Below are 18,228 nucleotides of genomic sequence, written 5' to 3' on the forward strand. Positions count from 1 at the left end.
ATGCAACCACACGCAGGTTTTCTTGATAAGGCTTATTTATTGAGCGTTAAAAATTACAGCACACAAAAACAAAACAGCTTCTTGTCAGCATAGAAAAACAAAATAGCTTCTCTTCAGCATAGAAAAACAAGACAGCTTCTTTTCAGCATGCAGGACACAGACAGTTCATCAAACATGTACTTTGAAAACAGACCTTGTAACAGTAATCTTCCTTCAGCATTTCACTCCTGTCTCCTGACCAGCTAGCCAGCATGTGTGTACAGCCTGGGGGTTTTAAAACACCTGAAAATTAACCTCGTCACTGCTGCACTGCATACCTTAACATACGTCTGCCAGGCATATAGCTGGTGACGTTCATTCACCCTGTCACATTCCCAATGTTATTTGTGATTGACAACTACGCAATCCAGCGAGTGTGTTGTACTGGGACATTTGACATTCTGGGTGCTAGAAACCACTTGGCACCAGGGAAGGCAGGGGATATCTTATGACAAAAGCAATCCCCAATTCGCTTAAAAGGTGACATCCCCCTAAGCCAGCTAAAAATAATTAAATAATCCAACTGGCTTCCCCTAACAATTCTAGCGATGCGGCCGCTTTCATCTTTCGAATTAATGTATTTCAAGCGGAGTTTTAGTGGCCTCTGAATGGGGAAAATGTTTGTCAAGTGTTCTCCTTACCCTTATCCTCCCTGTCCGGGTGGTGAGGAGGGGGGACTCTGGATGTACAAGCATTTACTGAGCACACAAAAAGGGAGCAGCCAGGGGACATCAAACCACTCCCGTCAAGTTAGTATGAAAACATGGTGAGCTGAGGCCTGGGAGGTGTTTGGTCGCGTCCAAATTCTGTGACAGCGCGCGCAGCGCGAACAAAAGGCTGTAACTCTATGAGGCAGGCCACAGAACGCGCGACAGCCGGGTCATGTCAAAAGACAAAATGTTTTGTTTTGGTCGCGCGACGGCCTGCTCACGTGAGCGGTTCAGGCAAGGAGGGCGAACCAGCTTCGTGATGTCACCACCACGCCTCCCCCACCTTATCCCAAAGGCCACGAATCGCTCAAGACTCCATGCGCGCACGCCTACTATATCCGCGGCCTTTCCGTTCCTCTGGCGGCTTCCTATTTTCTGATGTTCGTGTGGGCAACAAGAGCTTGCACAGGCAATGCTCCGTTATTGTCTTTGTAATAAGAACAGGCGTGGGCTAAGGCTAGAGGAAATACTCGATTGACAAACAATGCCCCATTAGCAGGCCCCGAAGAAATAAAATACTTGCTTCACAGCTACAGCAGTTACATATTTTTTTTTAATGGAAGGCAATTAAGTTCCTTATAAGAGGTTGTATTTATGTCCCCCACACAGGGTTGTACTGTTAAAGAGGACCCATGAAATAGATTTCAATATTTACGTACACAAAAATAAAATAAATAAAATGCCGTCTAATTGCAACTGGAGCTTTAAATGGGTCAGTGGTCCAGAAGAACTGTGTCTGGTCTGATTCCACTGAAGATAATAATGACTTTGTCCCAATCAGGCTGTTGCATTCTTAGAGTGGGTGGGATGCAGCTGGCTTGTGTTCGGGCATTAGTAGCATGTCTGGTGAAACTATTCTACCAAAGGAAATGACAAAGTCAAACAAACTTTGTAAGATCAAACGAGACTTCAAGCCAATTGTTTCTAGTACCAACATAAATCAGGAAATCATGGCAAAAAGTGAAGTCACAGCATACAAAAGAAGCAAAATGTAACCCTTAGCTGCAGTATGAGGTACAGCGCGGCTGTGCAGCAGATACACGCTGCAGAGACACCCGTGGGTGCAATATGCAGATGTGGAATGTCTTGCTGTCTCCGGAGTCCTAGCTGAAAAGGACAAAAAAAGTGGATCTGTAGGCAGTGCCTGCTGCAACAACGCAGCAGGGGGGCTCTGATCGGGCCCCCCACCCACAGCGTGACCCGGTGCCGGACACAGTAAGTCTGGCTACATCTGTACTGAAAAGAATTCTGCATTTAATGTTAATTGCCATTTCCTGACAAATACGTCATTAAAGAAATTCAGATTGCGTTAGCTCACCTTTGACGTAAAAGACTTGCAAAACCAAACTTATCGCGAGACCAGAGAAGTTACCACCTCAGACCAAGCCGATTGTCACAAAGAAAAGGTTCCATAAATAAAAGCTCTGCATACAGATGTAGCCCACATTATAGCCACTTATGAGGCAATGTTGAAAACAGGACAATGTGTTAATCGACACCTCACGTGTGAACATTTGCATCAATGGTGTTACCACGCGACTCGCCACGCAGCTGAGACGGTGAGGATTTCAGCCGCCATCACCGTTCCAGTACTCTCCACATCCCGCAAGAAGTTCCTGTCCTTTTAATATTTGCTATCCTGGATGCTGCCATCAGAAGTAAACTTACTTTTATGGCCCTCGTGCGCAAATTGTTTCTCTATCCCTGTTATATGTGGCGGGATTTAGAACATTGCAGTATATCATTTAGCAACCATTGGAGTAAATACATTAAAAATATGACCAAAGGTAAAAAGTTTTTGGGGCTGGAAGGATAATAGTCACCAAAATCTCAGGGAACCCCTAATAATCGCCACGTGTTCCAATAAACACAGATTTAGAACAGCCACTATAGACTAACTGCTCAACCACTTCTCTGAATATGACACTGCTGAGGATAGAACTCCTTTATTACCAACAAAGCCAAGAAAATACTGTCACCACAGATCCTGCAAATACTGTCACCACAGATCCTGCAAATACTGTCACCACAGATCCTGCAAATACTGTCACCACAGATCCTGCAAATACTGTCACCACAGATCCTGCAAAAACTGTCACCACAGATCCTGCAAATACTGTCACCACAGATCCTGCAAATACTGTCACCACAGATCCTGCAAATACTGCCACCACGGAAACAGATATACCTGCAGGGTATACCTCAAATAACCACAATCCAAAGAATGTATGTGCAATCCACTTTACTATGGTCCCATAGTATTCCCCACAATACAATATACACACAATACACAATCCCCGTTAGGTAACAACCACCCAATTGTGCACCCCAAAGTACTGCACCTTGAACCCGGCAGAACAATCCCACCCAGAGATATATGTGAGGGCAGTGCTACCCTCCCCATGTTGGTGCACATGGGTACCTTCCTGGGTACTTGGGTACACCAGGGTGTGCTCAGACAAGCCGCATTCGTGATCCCACAATGCAGGGCCTCCGACACAATCCCCGTCTCGCCATACGTCTGGCAGTACCGCGCAGCCGTTCCACCAGGCCTGAGGAATGCTCTGCTGCGGTTCCGTCTGCTCCGCTGAATAGTCCGCACACTAAGGGGCAAGTCCCTTACTATTGGTCAGCCCTACAATACTCAACTACGGTGTAGGAGAACTAGCTGGGGCCTACAGGGAACAGGTCTGGCCTAGTCCAGGGGGCTTGACTAGCTCCACAGACACTACCTATCCCTTCGCCGGCTCCACCAGGACGGAGCACGCCGCCTCCAGTCTGTGGAGGAAATCCTGCACAACAGGACCTTCTCTTCCTGCAGCGCCAACCTCAAGATGGCCACTGCCTTACACACAGTCCCCATGTGGCTGCGCCAACCACAACATGGCGACACAGCTCACTAAACCCTCCCACGTAACGGGCCCACGGCCAGGGAGGAGGCAAGGGAGGATACCCTGCTATACCTACTCGAGACCCTAATACAAACTGTTCCTATTTGTTGCTGTGCTTCTTGGAGTTTACTTTCAGGCCTAACATTGCACATCCCTTAAATCAGCGGTGCGCAAACTGGGGGGCGGGAGATTTGTCTGAGGGGGCGCGGGCCATTGCAGAGTCCCACGCTCTTCCCTTACTTACCTTGATTCAGACACTAACGCGTCACCACGGCGTCAAATTGACGTGATGTCACGCATCAAATGACGCCGCGGGTGACGTGATGTCACGTGACCCCGAGCGTCATTTGACGCAGCTCTAAAGTAAGGAAGGGGGGTCGCCAGCATCGAGGCAGGGAAGACAGGGGAGCGCAGCTGGAAAAGTTTGCGCTCCCCTGCCTTAAATTATGAAACAAAAAATGATACAAACATTAGGGCTTCCACTTTACTGCAAATCTGATATATGTTGCGAACTGGGATTGGTGCTTTAAAAAGGAGCAACTTAAGCAGACCTTTTTTGTGTTTGTTTTTTTTACATAGCAGTGACGCGGGGGGGGGGGGGTGTCTCCTGAGTTGAACCCCATTAATTTCAGTTCTGGCCACACCCTGCTCCCCGAGATACTTACCTCCGTAAGGAGTGCTGGTATCTCGCCGCTGTTTGAAGGTCCTGGTCACGCGGGCCAATAGGAAGCCGTATCGGATGATATCATGACATCTTATTGGCCCGAGGGACGTGGGAGCATTGAAAGTCGCCATTATGAGAACCCCACCTAGCCCAGCCGGAGCTCTTACCGGCACTCCCTACGGAGGTATGTATCTCGGAAAGCAGGGGGACCCCGCAGCTGCAATGAATGTGGTTCAGCTCTGGAGCAATGAATTAATAACACACAACATATAGTCTCAACAGATGCAAGTGACATTCAACTTACAAATCAATCATTTGAAATGAATAATGGACCTGTGCGCCAACCACTGCATCCAGCACCATACACGTTAAGAGACCCACACATGCTCTTATTGCTCCATACTGTACCCTTAGGCCTCGTCCAGGGTGAGAGCGCGCTCACTAGCGCTCGTGTGCTGTGACGTCAGGAGCTCATGTTGCCCGGGTGGTTCCTGGCCAGCTGTTTGCGTGGGGGGGGCGTGCCTATGACGTCACGTGAGTGGTTCGCCTCATTGGCTGAACCACGCACGTGACCAGGGCAAGCGCGACAAATACGGAAAAAATTGTCTCGGCTAGCAGCTGAACGTCACGGGCGCATTCTGGACCAACACATTGTCGCAATGTGTGTGATCGCGCTGAGCACGCTGGACGCAGCCATAGTGCGCGCAACGTCACGAACAAAATACAGTACCTCTATCAGGCCGGCCATACGGCGCACGAGGCAGAATTTTGAAGAGACAAATAATCTTATTTTTTTTGCGCGACGGCTGCGTCACGTGAGCGGTCCAGCCAATGAGAGCGAACCAGCCTGGTGAGGTCACGGCCACGCCTCTCCATCAGAGTCCACAGATCGCCCGGGTGACTGCACTATAATGGCGGCCTTATTTTGCTCTATTTTACCTGGATTCCTCCTTATTTAGTAGTTTATAATGCAGTGTTCAAGGTCAACCTCACCTGACAAGTAAAACTGGTTCCACTGCTGTGAATAATTCAGCAATTGCAGTGCAATCTGCACAGCAGAAAATGCCAACTCAAAAAAGGCAGCTATTTGTGAAATATAATTACATGTTTTTCCCCAACAGTTAGGTAACATTTTATCTTATTTTTTTAATATAGAATAAGTGTGCACAGGCAGAATTAACCTCTTCCCAGAAAAGTTCACATCTCAATATTTGGTGTTCAGGGCACAGGAAGATTAAAAATCACAAGACTTATGAAATGGCGCTAAAGCTTAAAGGCAGGGGTAGAAAATCCCAGGCGCCTAAAAATTCCTTCCTGGCGCCCAAGTTGCAGCACTGACTAACCGGTCAGCTTTAGGCCGCGCTTATAGTGCCGACGACACGACGCAACCTATCCTGAAGCCAGGGTCCCGAATGGTGTATGAATGACTCCAGTTAGCTTAACTCATGTCTCACCTCTTCCAAAGCACAAACAAGTCCTTTTCTCTTTCTTAATTTTATTGAGGGAAAATCACAGGGAGATAGGTGCTTGTAGATGGAGTGTGGGGAGAGAGGGCTTCTCTGTCTGCTGTGCAGTGAATCAATGATGAGACAGTGTAAAACAAAAAGGCCTTGCTGGGGTAAATAGCAGGTAGTTACTCACTCAGTGTCCAGGGTGAAAAGGAAGTGAGGAGCAAGGGTCACACTAGATGGGAAGTGAGACTATACTAACTGTCAGCAAGGACAGGGGGGTTGGAATAGCCCACTCTCAGCTAGGAGAATATGAGCTGCAGGCAACCAACACAGGCTGTGTAAACAACATGTGGCAATAATGTTGCATTTTACATGCAGTGTTGCTGCTGGGACAGGGGAAACTGACAGGCAGTTGAACAAGGGAGAAATTAATCCCATAACTGAAGGAGAGACAGAGGAATATGGAATCTAGTTCCAGGACACGACCGATGACGCCACCCGTCGCCATTGCGAAAGTTGCATTTCAAATTTAGGCCACGTCGCTGGCTACAAAGCCAGTGACGTCACAAAAGGGGGAGGGCAGAGGCACGGAGAAGCTCTTCATTGGCCGCAAGGAGAGACCGTCGCCAAAAACATCAATAATCAGTGACTACCAGATTTGTGGTAGCACTGTCGCTTTGTCGCGTGCACTATAAGCACCGACGACGGCGACAATGCATTTGTTTTGACGCAACATCGCGTCGCTGGCACTATAAACGCAGCCCTGCGGCCAGGCAGGGAGCAGGCGCGCTGACGTCACGCTCCCTGCTCGGCCGGGAGATTTGTGGCAAATCTAGGTGCACGTGCGGTGGGGGGGCGATTCGGGGGGGTGCAGCCGTAACATCACGGAGCTGGTTCGCCCTCTATGAGTGAAACGCTCACGTGACGCGCTTGCGGATGACAAATACAAATTTACTTGCTCACGCTGGCCACACACATTGCCTCAATGTGTTTCATAGCGGCCAACGTGAGCATGCCCGCACAGCACCACCCTGGCCGAGGCCTTAAGCAGCATAGGTCGCCCGTATCTACGGTGATTGACAGGTCAGCCAGTACTGCGCCACTAGATATGTCAGGGAGGAGAGTGGGGCGAGGGGAATGGGGGGAACACTCTATAAATATGCTCACCCCACTCCCAGTGCAGCTTTATTTATGGCAGTGGGAGGGTGTTGAGGAGTTTGTGTGCGTTAGTGTGAGTAACTGTGACACACGCTGACACACAGGACAGTTGACTGTGTCACGTCTCCTCCCCGCCCTCCGAGCTCTGGCTCCTAAAAATTTGACAAGCAAAACAGACAAAAGATTCCCCAATGAATGCACTCACGTCATAAAGTCAGAAATGATGATTAAATTAAAAATATTCTTTAATCAATTGTATATTAGAATATGTTGTATAGAGGGATATGGTAAATGAGGTCCAAGACCACTCCCTAATGACTTCCCCCCCTCTTTCCCCCTTCCCCATAGAATCCTAAAAATTTGAGCAAGCTCCTAAGTTCGGAACTTTGTTGTCCTCCCCTGTATTAAGGCATCTTACAGTATGTCCCACTTCATATGTATGGACTGCAAGGTGCCGCAAAGCTTAGCACCACTTACTAAATATGGCTCAGTGAGTCATACCCAAAATCACATGAATTAAAGCAAAGCTGAACAATCCTTCCATAAAATCATCAGGACACAGCCTTCCTCTGCAATACATTCACAAACCATGCACTGGTTAGAAAGAGAGCTTTACAGGAGAACATGCAAAAACATGGTGGGTTTTTTTCATTTTTGAACAGACAATAAAACAGGCGGACAAGTTAAAGCAGCAGTTCCAGGCTGCGTTAAAAAAAATATTCCCTTGAATATGTGCATCAGTACAATCCACACAATAAGTAATTAGTTACGTTGCGATTGATCGGCGAAGAGTCGGCTCGGGGGTTCACAAAATGGAAGTCAGTGCAGCAGAAGAGGACCAAAGAGGCAAAGTTCTGTGGGGAAGATCATGTGACCAGGCAGTCACTAAATACAATTGGTGCACCGCTAGAGGGTAGGGCTCAAAAAGGGGTGTGCCAGAGCCTGTTTCAGAAGAGGAAGGGGATGTGACTTTGTAAATGGTTGCTATAGAAACAAAAAATGCTTGTTACACTATAATACATAACAAATGTCAATCAGAGCCGTTTAAAAATAAAAAATAAATGCTACAAGTATTTTCTCATAGTACAGAACAGATTTATTTTGTAAAAAGCACACATGTAGGATATTGCTTAGTCTGCAGCTATGTGCCCAGCAGAAAACGAATTACAGTATTAGGTTCTCTTTACAGCCGCTTTATCATTTAGCTCAAAACGTACAGTGCTCTGGCTACAGCAATGGAAACGTATTCAACAAGGACAAAGTGTACGTGTCGCTTTTATATCCAACTTCAATGTCACTATCTGGTTTTTTGACCTCGAGACAGGGAGTCTCCTGAATGGTTTGGCATATGCACAGATCACATTAACACTTCCACCGACGAGGGGTCTACTATTCAGAAGAGAGTAATAAAAACGCTGACTTTACGCAGAACAACGCTTTGCAGGGCCTCCCTGAGAACATTTATGCTAAGGCAGTAAGAGCTCCGTGTGCCGCCTTTATTTAGCATTGTACATAACTCTACCACCGCCCTGCAAGTAGCTGTACAGGAGTCTGGAGTCAATGATCCAGTTCTCATCTCTAACTACAGCACAACTGAGCCGGCACAATGTCCACAGAACGGGAAACACTTGCAATGCACTCACACAGACGCCAGGAATCTACCCATTTAAACTCATGTTAGCAGCAGATTGTAGCATATTGGTTCAATGTAAGATGATACCAAGCACCTCTCCAGCTCTCTGGTCTTACTTGTATGAACAAGATCTCTAATAATTTTGTATTCCCCTTGATTTATTTCTTCATAATCATTACAAGGCCGCAGAAAAATGAATTAATGTCGGCCTTCTGCAGATTACATATGTCCTATTGCTTTTGTACCCAATGTGCTTGTTCTCATGCATACATTCGTAGAAGAAAATGGTAAGTTAAAAGAAAAGCTCCCAGCTGACCTTACCCTATCTCTATCTTACACTCTCTCGAACCAGCATCCTGTTATTTAAAATGATACAACAGGGGGAGAAGGGATTCATGAACCCCCGACAAGGGGTATCGGAGCACGATAAGCGTTAACGGCCATTCAAGTCAAGGGCAGTTAACACTAGAACGAGCAGTGATACCCATTATCAGAGCTTCAGGAATCCCGCCGTAGGTATCTCTGAATACCTCCACCTATCAAAGATCTCCTGAGATATTATAATTCAACATCTGTGCTGTCAGAGAAGAGTATGGAATAGAAAACAGGCTCCTCTACTACAAAACACAATCAATTAGTTTGAAACCACAGATCATTGCCAGGCGCACCACTGTGTGTCAATTATTGTGCTCCCACTTTTAGGCTTTGGAGCTCAACGCCTACACACTTTTGGACTTCACCAACACCACTTTTGGGGGTTAATGCTCTTTAAGTGGAAGATGCGTAAAAGGGACTGTAAGAGTAGAACTTTATATTGTAAAACGATAATTGGCAAGGGGGAACTCAAACAGGAACTGGGCAGCCCAAATACACAAAAAGTCCCCCACACAGTATCATTTCAATTGGCTTCATTCTAGTTTTAATGAAAATGGTACTCGTTTCAGTGATTTAAACAGGAAACCTTAGCAGCGATATTCACTTGTTGACTCCACGCACAGCTGTTTGGCTATTAATGGTGTTGTGAGTACTTCCGCAGAACACCAAGAACAAGGAGTAGGGTGAGGTGACAACTTGCAAGTGGAAAACAAGGTTTTACCAACAGTCCTATCAAGAAAATGGCCTTAACCTCTGACCCGCTTTTCGTGTTCGTCACTTCCTCAGGGGTATACCCGAGCGACGCACACGAAACGTGTAGGGTCAGAGGTTAAGGCTAATCGCAAGAGACGCGGTTGCAGCATTCTAGGTAAATTTCCAAGCAGCAGCAGCATCAAGTGGTACTTTCCCCCCGGCGTCTGCTCCTGTACCAGAGCTCGGTTCAGGGAGTGTGCAGACGGCATCGGAACGCTCCCACAGACGTCCCCTGCAACGGAGGAGACAGTAGCAGCATTTGCCACCGCTGCATGTGCCTTTATTGCTACCATTGTTGTGAGTAGGATTCTGTTTTTTACCACCAGACCAGCAGCATCACGCTACTCTATTTGTGGAACTTAATTGTCTTCATTTTTTTCATAAATTAGCTTCGCTGAAAAACAGTTATTTTATTTGTTTCTTTGTTATCGGTTTCTGTCTGTAGTGTGGTTTTTGTAGTGTAGTGTTTTGTTTGTCACGTTTTGGTGTGTTAGTATTGTATTGTTTGTTCCTTTGTAGCAGTATACACTATGATTTTTTCTTGTCTTTAATCCCGCTTGTCCTGAGACACTTCTCTGTGGATCCATCAAGCCGATCCGGGTGTTCCAGATTGGACTTTCTAACAATCTTCCCAACACCATCTATCATCATATTTGGACATTTATTGGACATTTTTTGAGGCGCCGGTTCGTATTTGTTACATGTTATTGTGCTCTGATCTTGTTCGGTCATTTTGACATCAGGCAGCCCTGCTCATACAGTATGTATGAGTTTTCCTTACAATCTTGATTTTATTTAAAGTCCAGCGCCTCCTTTTTTGTTGTGTTTAAAAGAAATGACAGAAGTATAATTTTTAGGAGTAGCCAGTACCCCCAATTTATAATACAGATCAACTCCTGGATAGTCCAACATCCCACTGAATAATGATAAAAGAATATATAGCACTATCAGACACAGTCTAGAGTGTCCAAATTTTTAATAAGATGCACAGAACAAATCAGATATTCCGAAGCAGTGTGCAGTCAAAGGACAAAATGTTTATAACAGTCTAGAGCCCTTGGATTCCAACAACTGAGTTGTTATTATTATTAACAGAATGTGTAAGGCAACCATAGTCAGTCTGGAGCCCTCTGAATAGTAATGCAAGAATACACATTGCCAATCCAAAACTTGAATTTTAATAACAGGATGTACTGTACAGACCAACTCAGAAATAGCCTGTCAAAAGCCATGGGCATTCTAATAACAGAATGTTTTAAAACAATCATTGGCTTCAGGGCCCTCTGAATTCTAAAGCGAAATGCAGAAAGACAGTCTAGCATCACCAGTGGTCTACCGAAGAGAGGGGAGAATAACCAAGTACATTAAAGAGGCACCTTGATTATCATAAAAGAATGTACAAAACAATTAGACAGTGCAGAGCCAGCCAACCACCTGAAAGTATGGAGCGATGGGACAGCGCAGAGCCAGCCAACCACCTGAAAGTATGGGGCGATCGGACAGCGCAGAGCCAGCCAATAACCTTAAAGTATGGAGCGATCGGACAGCGCAGAGCCAGCCAACAACCTGAAAGTATGGAGCGATCGGACAGCGCAGAGCCAGCCAACAACCTGAAAGTATGGAGCGATCGGACAGCGCAGAGCCAGCCAACCACCTGAAAGTATGGAGCGATCGGACAGCGCAGAGCCAGCCAACCACCTGAAAGTATGGAGCGATCGGACAGCGCAGAGCCAGCCAACAACCTGAAAGTATGGAGCGATCGGACAGCGCAGAGCCAGCCAACCACCTGAAAGTATGGAGCGATCGGACAGCGCAGAGCCAGCCAATAACCTGAAAGTATGGGGCGATCGGACAGCGCAGAGCCAGCCAACCACCTGAAAGTATGGAGCGATCGGACAGCGCAGAGCCAGCCAACCACCTGAAAGTATGGAGCGATCGGACAGCGCAGAGCCAGCCAATAACCTGAAAGTATGGGGCGATCGGACAGCGCAGAGCCAGCCAACCACCTGAAAGTATGGAGCGATCGGACAGCGCAGAGCCAGCCAACCACCTGAAAGTATGGGGCGATCGGACAGCGCAGAGCCAGCCAACCACCTGAAAGTATGGGGCAATCGGACAGCGCAGAGCCAGCCAACCACCTGAAAGTATGGGGCGATCGGACAGCGCAGAGCCAGCCAACCACCTGAAAGTATGGGGCGATCGGACAGCGCAGAGCCAGCCAACCACCTGAAAGTATGGAGCGATCGGACAGCGCAGAGCCAGCCAACCACCTGAAAGTATGGGGCGATCGGACAGCGCAGAGCCAGCCAACCACCTGAAAGTATGGAGCGATCGGACAGCGCAGAGCCAGCCAACCACCTGAAAGTATGGAGCGATCGGACAGCGCAGAGCCAGCCAATAACCTGAAAGTATGGGGCGATCGGACAGCGCAGAGCCAGCCAACAACCTGAAAGTATGGGGCGATCGGACAGCGCAGAGCCAGCCAACCACCTGAAAGTATGGAGCGATCGGACAGCGCAGAGCCAGCCAACAACCTGAAAGTATGGAGCGATCGGACAGCGCAGAGCCAGCCAACAACCTGAAAGTATGGAGCGATCGGACAGCGCAAAGCCAGCCAACCACCTGAAAGTATGGAGCGATCGGACAGCGCAGAGCCAGCCAACAACCTGAAAGTATGGAGCGATCGGACAGCGCAGAGCCAGCCAACAACCTGAATGTATGGAGCGATCGGACAGCGCAGAGCCAGCCAACCACCTGAAAGTATGGAGCGATCGGACAGCGCAGAGCCAGCCAACCACCTGAAAGTATGGAGCGATCGGACAGCGCAGAGCCAGCCAACCACCTGAAAGTATGGAGCGATCGGACAGCGCAGAGCCAGCCAACCACCTGAAAGTATGGAGCGATCGGACAGCGCAGAGCCAGCCAACCACCTGAAAGTATGGGGCGATCGGACAGCGCAGAGCCACTTAAACTCTAATAACAAACTGTACAGAACTGACGGCCATATGCAGAATTCGCAGAGACTACAGATGAATAGAACCTGCAGAACCTTTTTATGCACATATCACAGCTAGAAACTGTGCCAGACTTTGCAATGACACAGGGCACAGCCTGTGGGGTGTGGCATACTCCACCAATCATTACAACATTTCACAACCAGCGCACATTTCTTGCACATTTCTTCCCCTCCCGTTGCTGTCTCTGGTCTTTAACCCTTTATAAAGGTGAATTAAACTCAACAATTCATTTGCAGTTAGATTACACTTGTAAGAATACTTCCTAATGTACACTTAATGTAACCCATGTCACCGCTATAATTGTTTGTGAATAAATCGTAGTTGCAATAAAGTGAAAGTACTCAGCCATGTAACGTGTACAATTTTTTACGTGCTAAATTAAGATTTACTGGTAGGTTGTAATAACTTCTAATGGACCAACATGGCAGTCCTTTGTAGATAAAATTAAAGTGTACCGAGCTTTTAAACCTTGCAGGTTTCTCCAAGTATACTCAACTGTACAGAGTACATCTTAGAAGAAACCAATAAAGTTTTTAAACCTTTGTAAACTATTGTATTAGCTATAAATAACATTCCATTAACCTACAATTCTCTAGGACTAATAAAACTACCAAAACTGTGAACTGCTTACATAAATTAAGGTTGCATTGCAAAATGTAAACCCCGAATCCTGCTGCAAACACCCCAAAACACAACATTACAGAATGAATAATACATACTGAGGAGAGAATACAGGAGGAACCAAAAACTGCAGCATTTTTTTTACATGTATTTCTTTCGGGGGTGGAGAATTAAAAAACTTTTTGACTATTTAATCAAGCGTGTGATGAGGACGACAAAGAGAAATAAACATTACAATGATAGCTGCCAAAAAATACTAATCAGTAGTGCAGGTAAGATGCAAACAGACAAGCAGCTTCATAGCTTGTGATCTCACAGAGCAGAAATTGGGAGATACACAGACTGCATTGTTTTTCACATTAAGAATGCAATTTGGGCCCTATTCCACGTGCTGTGAAGCCACTTTCCTGTCCTGTGATAGAAATCCAGTTTATTTGAATGGAGCTAAACTCTATTCCAGCATGGGAAAGATAGCTTTGCCACACACTAGAAAGGCCATTTGTGATTTGTATTGGAACGAAATTAAAGAGAGAAGAAGATAGCCAAGATACATATAAAAGTAATAATCCGGTAATCTCACTGAACTTCTCCTGAGATACCGTTCCGGGAATATTTTTACTGGTGCTGCGAATTTCACCATTTTAAACTCAGCACAGCGACTCCGTGCTTTCTATTCTATGATATGGCCCTCCAGAGATATGGGCTTTCGACAATTAGATTTCCAGGGATAGAACAATATGGCTGCCATTCCGATTTCACGCATATATGAAACTTTACCAATAACACTGAAAATACTTCTTAAGAGCCCTTTTCCTTTCTATACTTCCATACAAATGTTTCGACTGGGCCGGCACCTTTAAGTAGTGCAAATGCTTAATGATAAATAATTAGCTTAACATCTGGGAATAGATAGAATGATTGTTTTTTTATTCATTATTATTGTAGGGATTTTAGATACATTTGATAAAGACTTAAACAGCGACAGCACTTATTCCCTCACCTGTTGTAAATTCCCCTCAAACCTTAGATTGTAAGCTCTTCGGGGCAGGGATTTCTTTCCTATTGTCTGATTTTGCTGCACTTATTGTATTATTATAATTCCCTGTACTGTATTCTTTGTAAAGCGCAGAGTACACTTTTGGCGCTATATAAATAAAGACATACAATACATGTTAAGGCTTATTACCATTGTCACGTGTCTAGGTGAAAACCAAACACCTGCCCAGTCCCATATTTTGGAGGTGGACCGTCAGCCTCCCTTTCATGCACCCCCCAATGTCACAACTGCACTCCTAAGTGCTTCCCTACTATGGTCAGAGGAAGTGGGTCATGCTTATTAACTGGTTAATATTTACTCACCCAACGTTTTAATCCAACACCGCAGATCTTTCCCAAGGTTCGGCGCAAGGTGTGCCGTGTTGGACCGAAGTGTTGGACTAAGAACTACTAACCACTTGACCACTATTTACGAGTGCTACTCCCTTGGCTTCATTTCTCTGGGATGTGACCGTTGAGTTTCAGCACCCGCAAGTATCTTTCATTTGTGAGTACACGTATCTCTCTATATATTTTTTTATGCTGATTAACATCATTTCAGACACTTAACTGGTTTTAAATTGTGGCCCCCTGGGAACAATTTGGGGAAAAGGTGGCTATTTTACTAATAATGTTATTTTTGTGACATCCTTAATAAATTTAAAAAAAATGTTATAAACTATGTACAGTATAATATAGAAAGCGATTCTAGAACACTTCCACGGCATCAGTTTGGTTTAACAGTGGGCTGGGGTTCTGCAAACACAAACCCCATTTTTAAGGTGTTCCACAGTTATTAAAAGGTTGAAACCCCTGCAATTAGACACATTCTCTCCTTTTCCCTCCTCCCCTCCTACGTAACACTTCCTTAGGACTCTAATATTCAAAGTGGCAATCCAGTTGGCATTTTTATTTTTGCTTTAATAGATGCCGCAGTTGCTTAGCTTGAAGGAAATGTCATTACCCAAGCTGCCGATTGATCGGCAAAGATCCCGCTTCCCAAGGTTCACAAGACGCCTACTTTAAAAGAGGAAGCGCTGGGCTTTTGCAAAATGGTTGCTATAGCAACCCAAGGAAGCTAAATATATTAAAATGCATTAAAAATGAAATAAAGCGTGAAGGATGGACTAAAAATATACAGCAAGTATTATTCTAATACTATACCAATGATGTACAAAAAAAACAGGATTTTTTTTAATGCAAGTGTAATATATTAAAACTAATTTAAAAGAGCATGAGTGGGGGGAGTTATTTTTTCTTTAAATGCAGTAACTATTCTCTAATATTACACAACTAATTTCTAGAACACCCCCCCCCCCAAAAAGCAGATTATGAATGTGTTATTTTTTAAACCACTACAATCTTACTCATGGGGGGGTGTGATATATATATATATATATATACATACATACACACACACATACACACATATATCCAAACACACACACACACACAAATTTCCGCTCCCACTCCGCCTTTGTTTTAATTGGATAAATGGATCCCTTCGGATATAGCTCACGTATTTTCAGCCTATGCCCTCCCCACCCCCCAAATATACAGTAAAATCTGTGTTAACCGACAAGCTTTAGTATCCCAAAGTTCGGGTATATCCTATTACAAATCATCTTTTTTTGGGAGAGTATGGTTCGATAGAGTGAATATCAGACAATGGAGGATAGTCATTAAACTACGATAGTGCCCATCGTGGCACTATAGCATGTAAAGGTGCACTGAAGTCAATGGGTGTTTGTGAGATAGTGTCCCGATTGGCACTATCACAGATTAATGAATAACTCCGGGGTTGAGTGGTTTTACGGCCTGTACAGTGTCATTTTAGGGTTGCTTAGATATTTCTCTATTTTCTGGTGCCAATGTACAGTACATATATAAATCTGTGTTTGTCAAATAGAAATCAACCATGTGAACTGTACTTAAATATTGTCAAGGCTTACTGTAATCTCTATTGTACTGTCTCAACTGATCTATCAGGGCTAGAGAGCGTTCAGTTTAGCAGTCATTTAGATGTGGTTGCAGCACCAATGATGATTATGCATATTAATTAGTTGGTTAAATTAAATTAGTTAATTTACAGTACAACTGAGGATGGGATCTGTGAGGTTTTCATTGGTCTGTACACTACAATTTCACCAATGAAAAACTGTCAGTTTCGTCCCCAAGAATACATCAAAACCTGAAGCGCTAAATATTAATAGAAAAATGTATGACGATACTAAATTCCCCTAGCAGTCATGTTAGATGTGGCTGGAATTACAACCAAATAATAACCCACGTAGGTCTGTGTCAATGATACTTGTGCCTGTAATAAAAGGACATGTCACATATCCCTCTTGGCTATTATACCATGTAACTAAAGAGACCATGTCACTTTCTAACAATATTCAGCCCTCCATTTCTTGTGTTGTAAGAGTTTGGCTAGCAAAACATCACCAGCTTAGAAATATGTCATTAATATTATAAACAATATTGCCACTATGAGGTCATGGCCAAAATGAACCTCTTATACATATTAATCAGTATGGTAATAACACTTCTCACTGGGGAAGGCACAGCTAGTATGGCTCCCAAATGGATTATTAGTAATACTTGTTTTAATAATGTATACAAAGAAAATACTATGAGAATATATCATGACTGTTGACGTGTCATCTCAGTCATACCTATTTTTATTAGAACAAACATTAATATACATAAATTTGTTCAGCAATAAAATAACAATATTATTATGATTAACAATATCCCGTTTCACAACAGCCATATCCGGTAGGGCTCCCAAGGGACATTATTATTAAAAAGTGTATAATAATAATTGTAATATTTAATAATTATAAATAATCCTAACATTGCAGTCAAATGTGGTGGGTTGTACAGGCCCATGTATGCAAATATTCTCCCATTTTTTCTGTCAGTCACCTTAGGTGAATGAACCTGTGTGTGGCTCTGCCCCGGGTCTCACACCGGGTCTCACACACACACTGCCCCGGGTCTCACACACACACTGCCCCGGGTCTCACGTCACACACTGCCCCGGGTCTCACGTCACACACACATTGCCCTGGATCACACCCCGCCCCCGGTTACCCGTCACACACACACACACACACACACATATTGCCGCTGTCATACCACACAGACACTGCCCCTGTCACGACACACACACTGGTCACAGCGCGCGCACACACACACACACACACACACACACACACACTGCGCCCCCTCCCAGGTGCTGCTGAGCCCCTCCCCAGTGCTGCTGACCTATGCTGTGCGAACCCCCTCCGGTGCTGAGCGGAGCCCCCTCCCTGGTGCTGACCAGTGCAGTGCAGAGCCCCCTCCCCGGTGCTGACCGGAGCCCCCTCCCCGGTGCTGACCTGTGCAGTGCTGTTCTGACCGGAGCCCCCTCCCCGGTGCTGACCGGAGCCCCCTCCCCGGTGCTGACCTGTGCAGTGCTGTTCTGAGCGGGGCCCCCTCCGGTGCTTCCTCTTCCTGCTGCGTCTTCCTGACACCCCGCAGCCACTCCGTGCCCCGCACACCTCTACAGCAAGCCCCACAGGACAAACCAGTTCCAACCGCGCAGCCGTCACACACACAGCGCGTCATCCCGGCCCAATGACAAGGTGCGGCTGTGGGCGCTGGCAGAACGAGCGGGCGGGCGCGCACAGGCAGGTGCATGAGCGTTCTACAGGTTCTCTTACAAGCCACCTGCTGCAGAACTGCGCGGTCGGTCACCAAGATGGTTAATAGGGTAGGCAGGGGATGTAACGCACAGGGTGGCAGGAGCTGCATTCTGAGGGAAATAATGCGGCTTCTCAAAACAGCACCAGATTATATTTCAATTAAAAAAAAATGAAGCAATGATGTGGCAA

The 18,228-nt window shown here is 45.7% G+C and overlaps 1 protein-coding gene across 7 annotated transcripts in view; it reads right to left on the reverse strand.

Annotated features, from left to right (window-relative positions):
• ITSN2 (intersectin 2) overlaps window positions 1–17,942 on the reverse strand; it is a 169,393-nt gene extending 151,451 nt beyond the window's left edge. For 4 of the 7 annotated variants that reach the window (XM_075598477.1, XM_075598483.1, XM_075598485.1 and 1 more), the window contains exon 1: window positions 17,802–17,942. The gene's annotated coding sequence lies outside the window, so the exon portion shown is untranslated. Of the gene's footprint in view, window positions 1–193; window positions 265–17,620; window positions 17,644–17,733 lie in introns of those variants that run through there. The other 3 variants (XM_075598479.1, XM_075598478.1, XM_075598480.1) reach the window with 3 other exon arrangements.
• Window positions 17,943–18,228: the final 286 nt, after the last annotated feature.

This window comes from Ascaphus truei, chromosome 4 (genome assembly GCF_040206685.1).
Source record: "Ascaphus truei isolate aAscTru1 chromosome 4, aAscTru1.hap1, whole genome shotgun sequence".
Classification (NCBI taxonomy): Eukaryota; Metazoa; Chordata; class Amphibia; order Anura; family Ascaphidae; genus Ascaphus; species Ascaphus truei.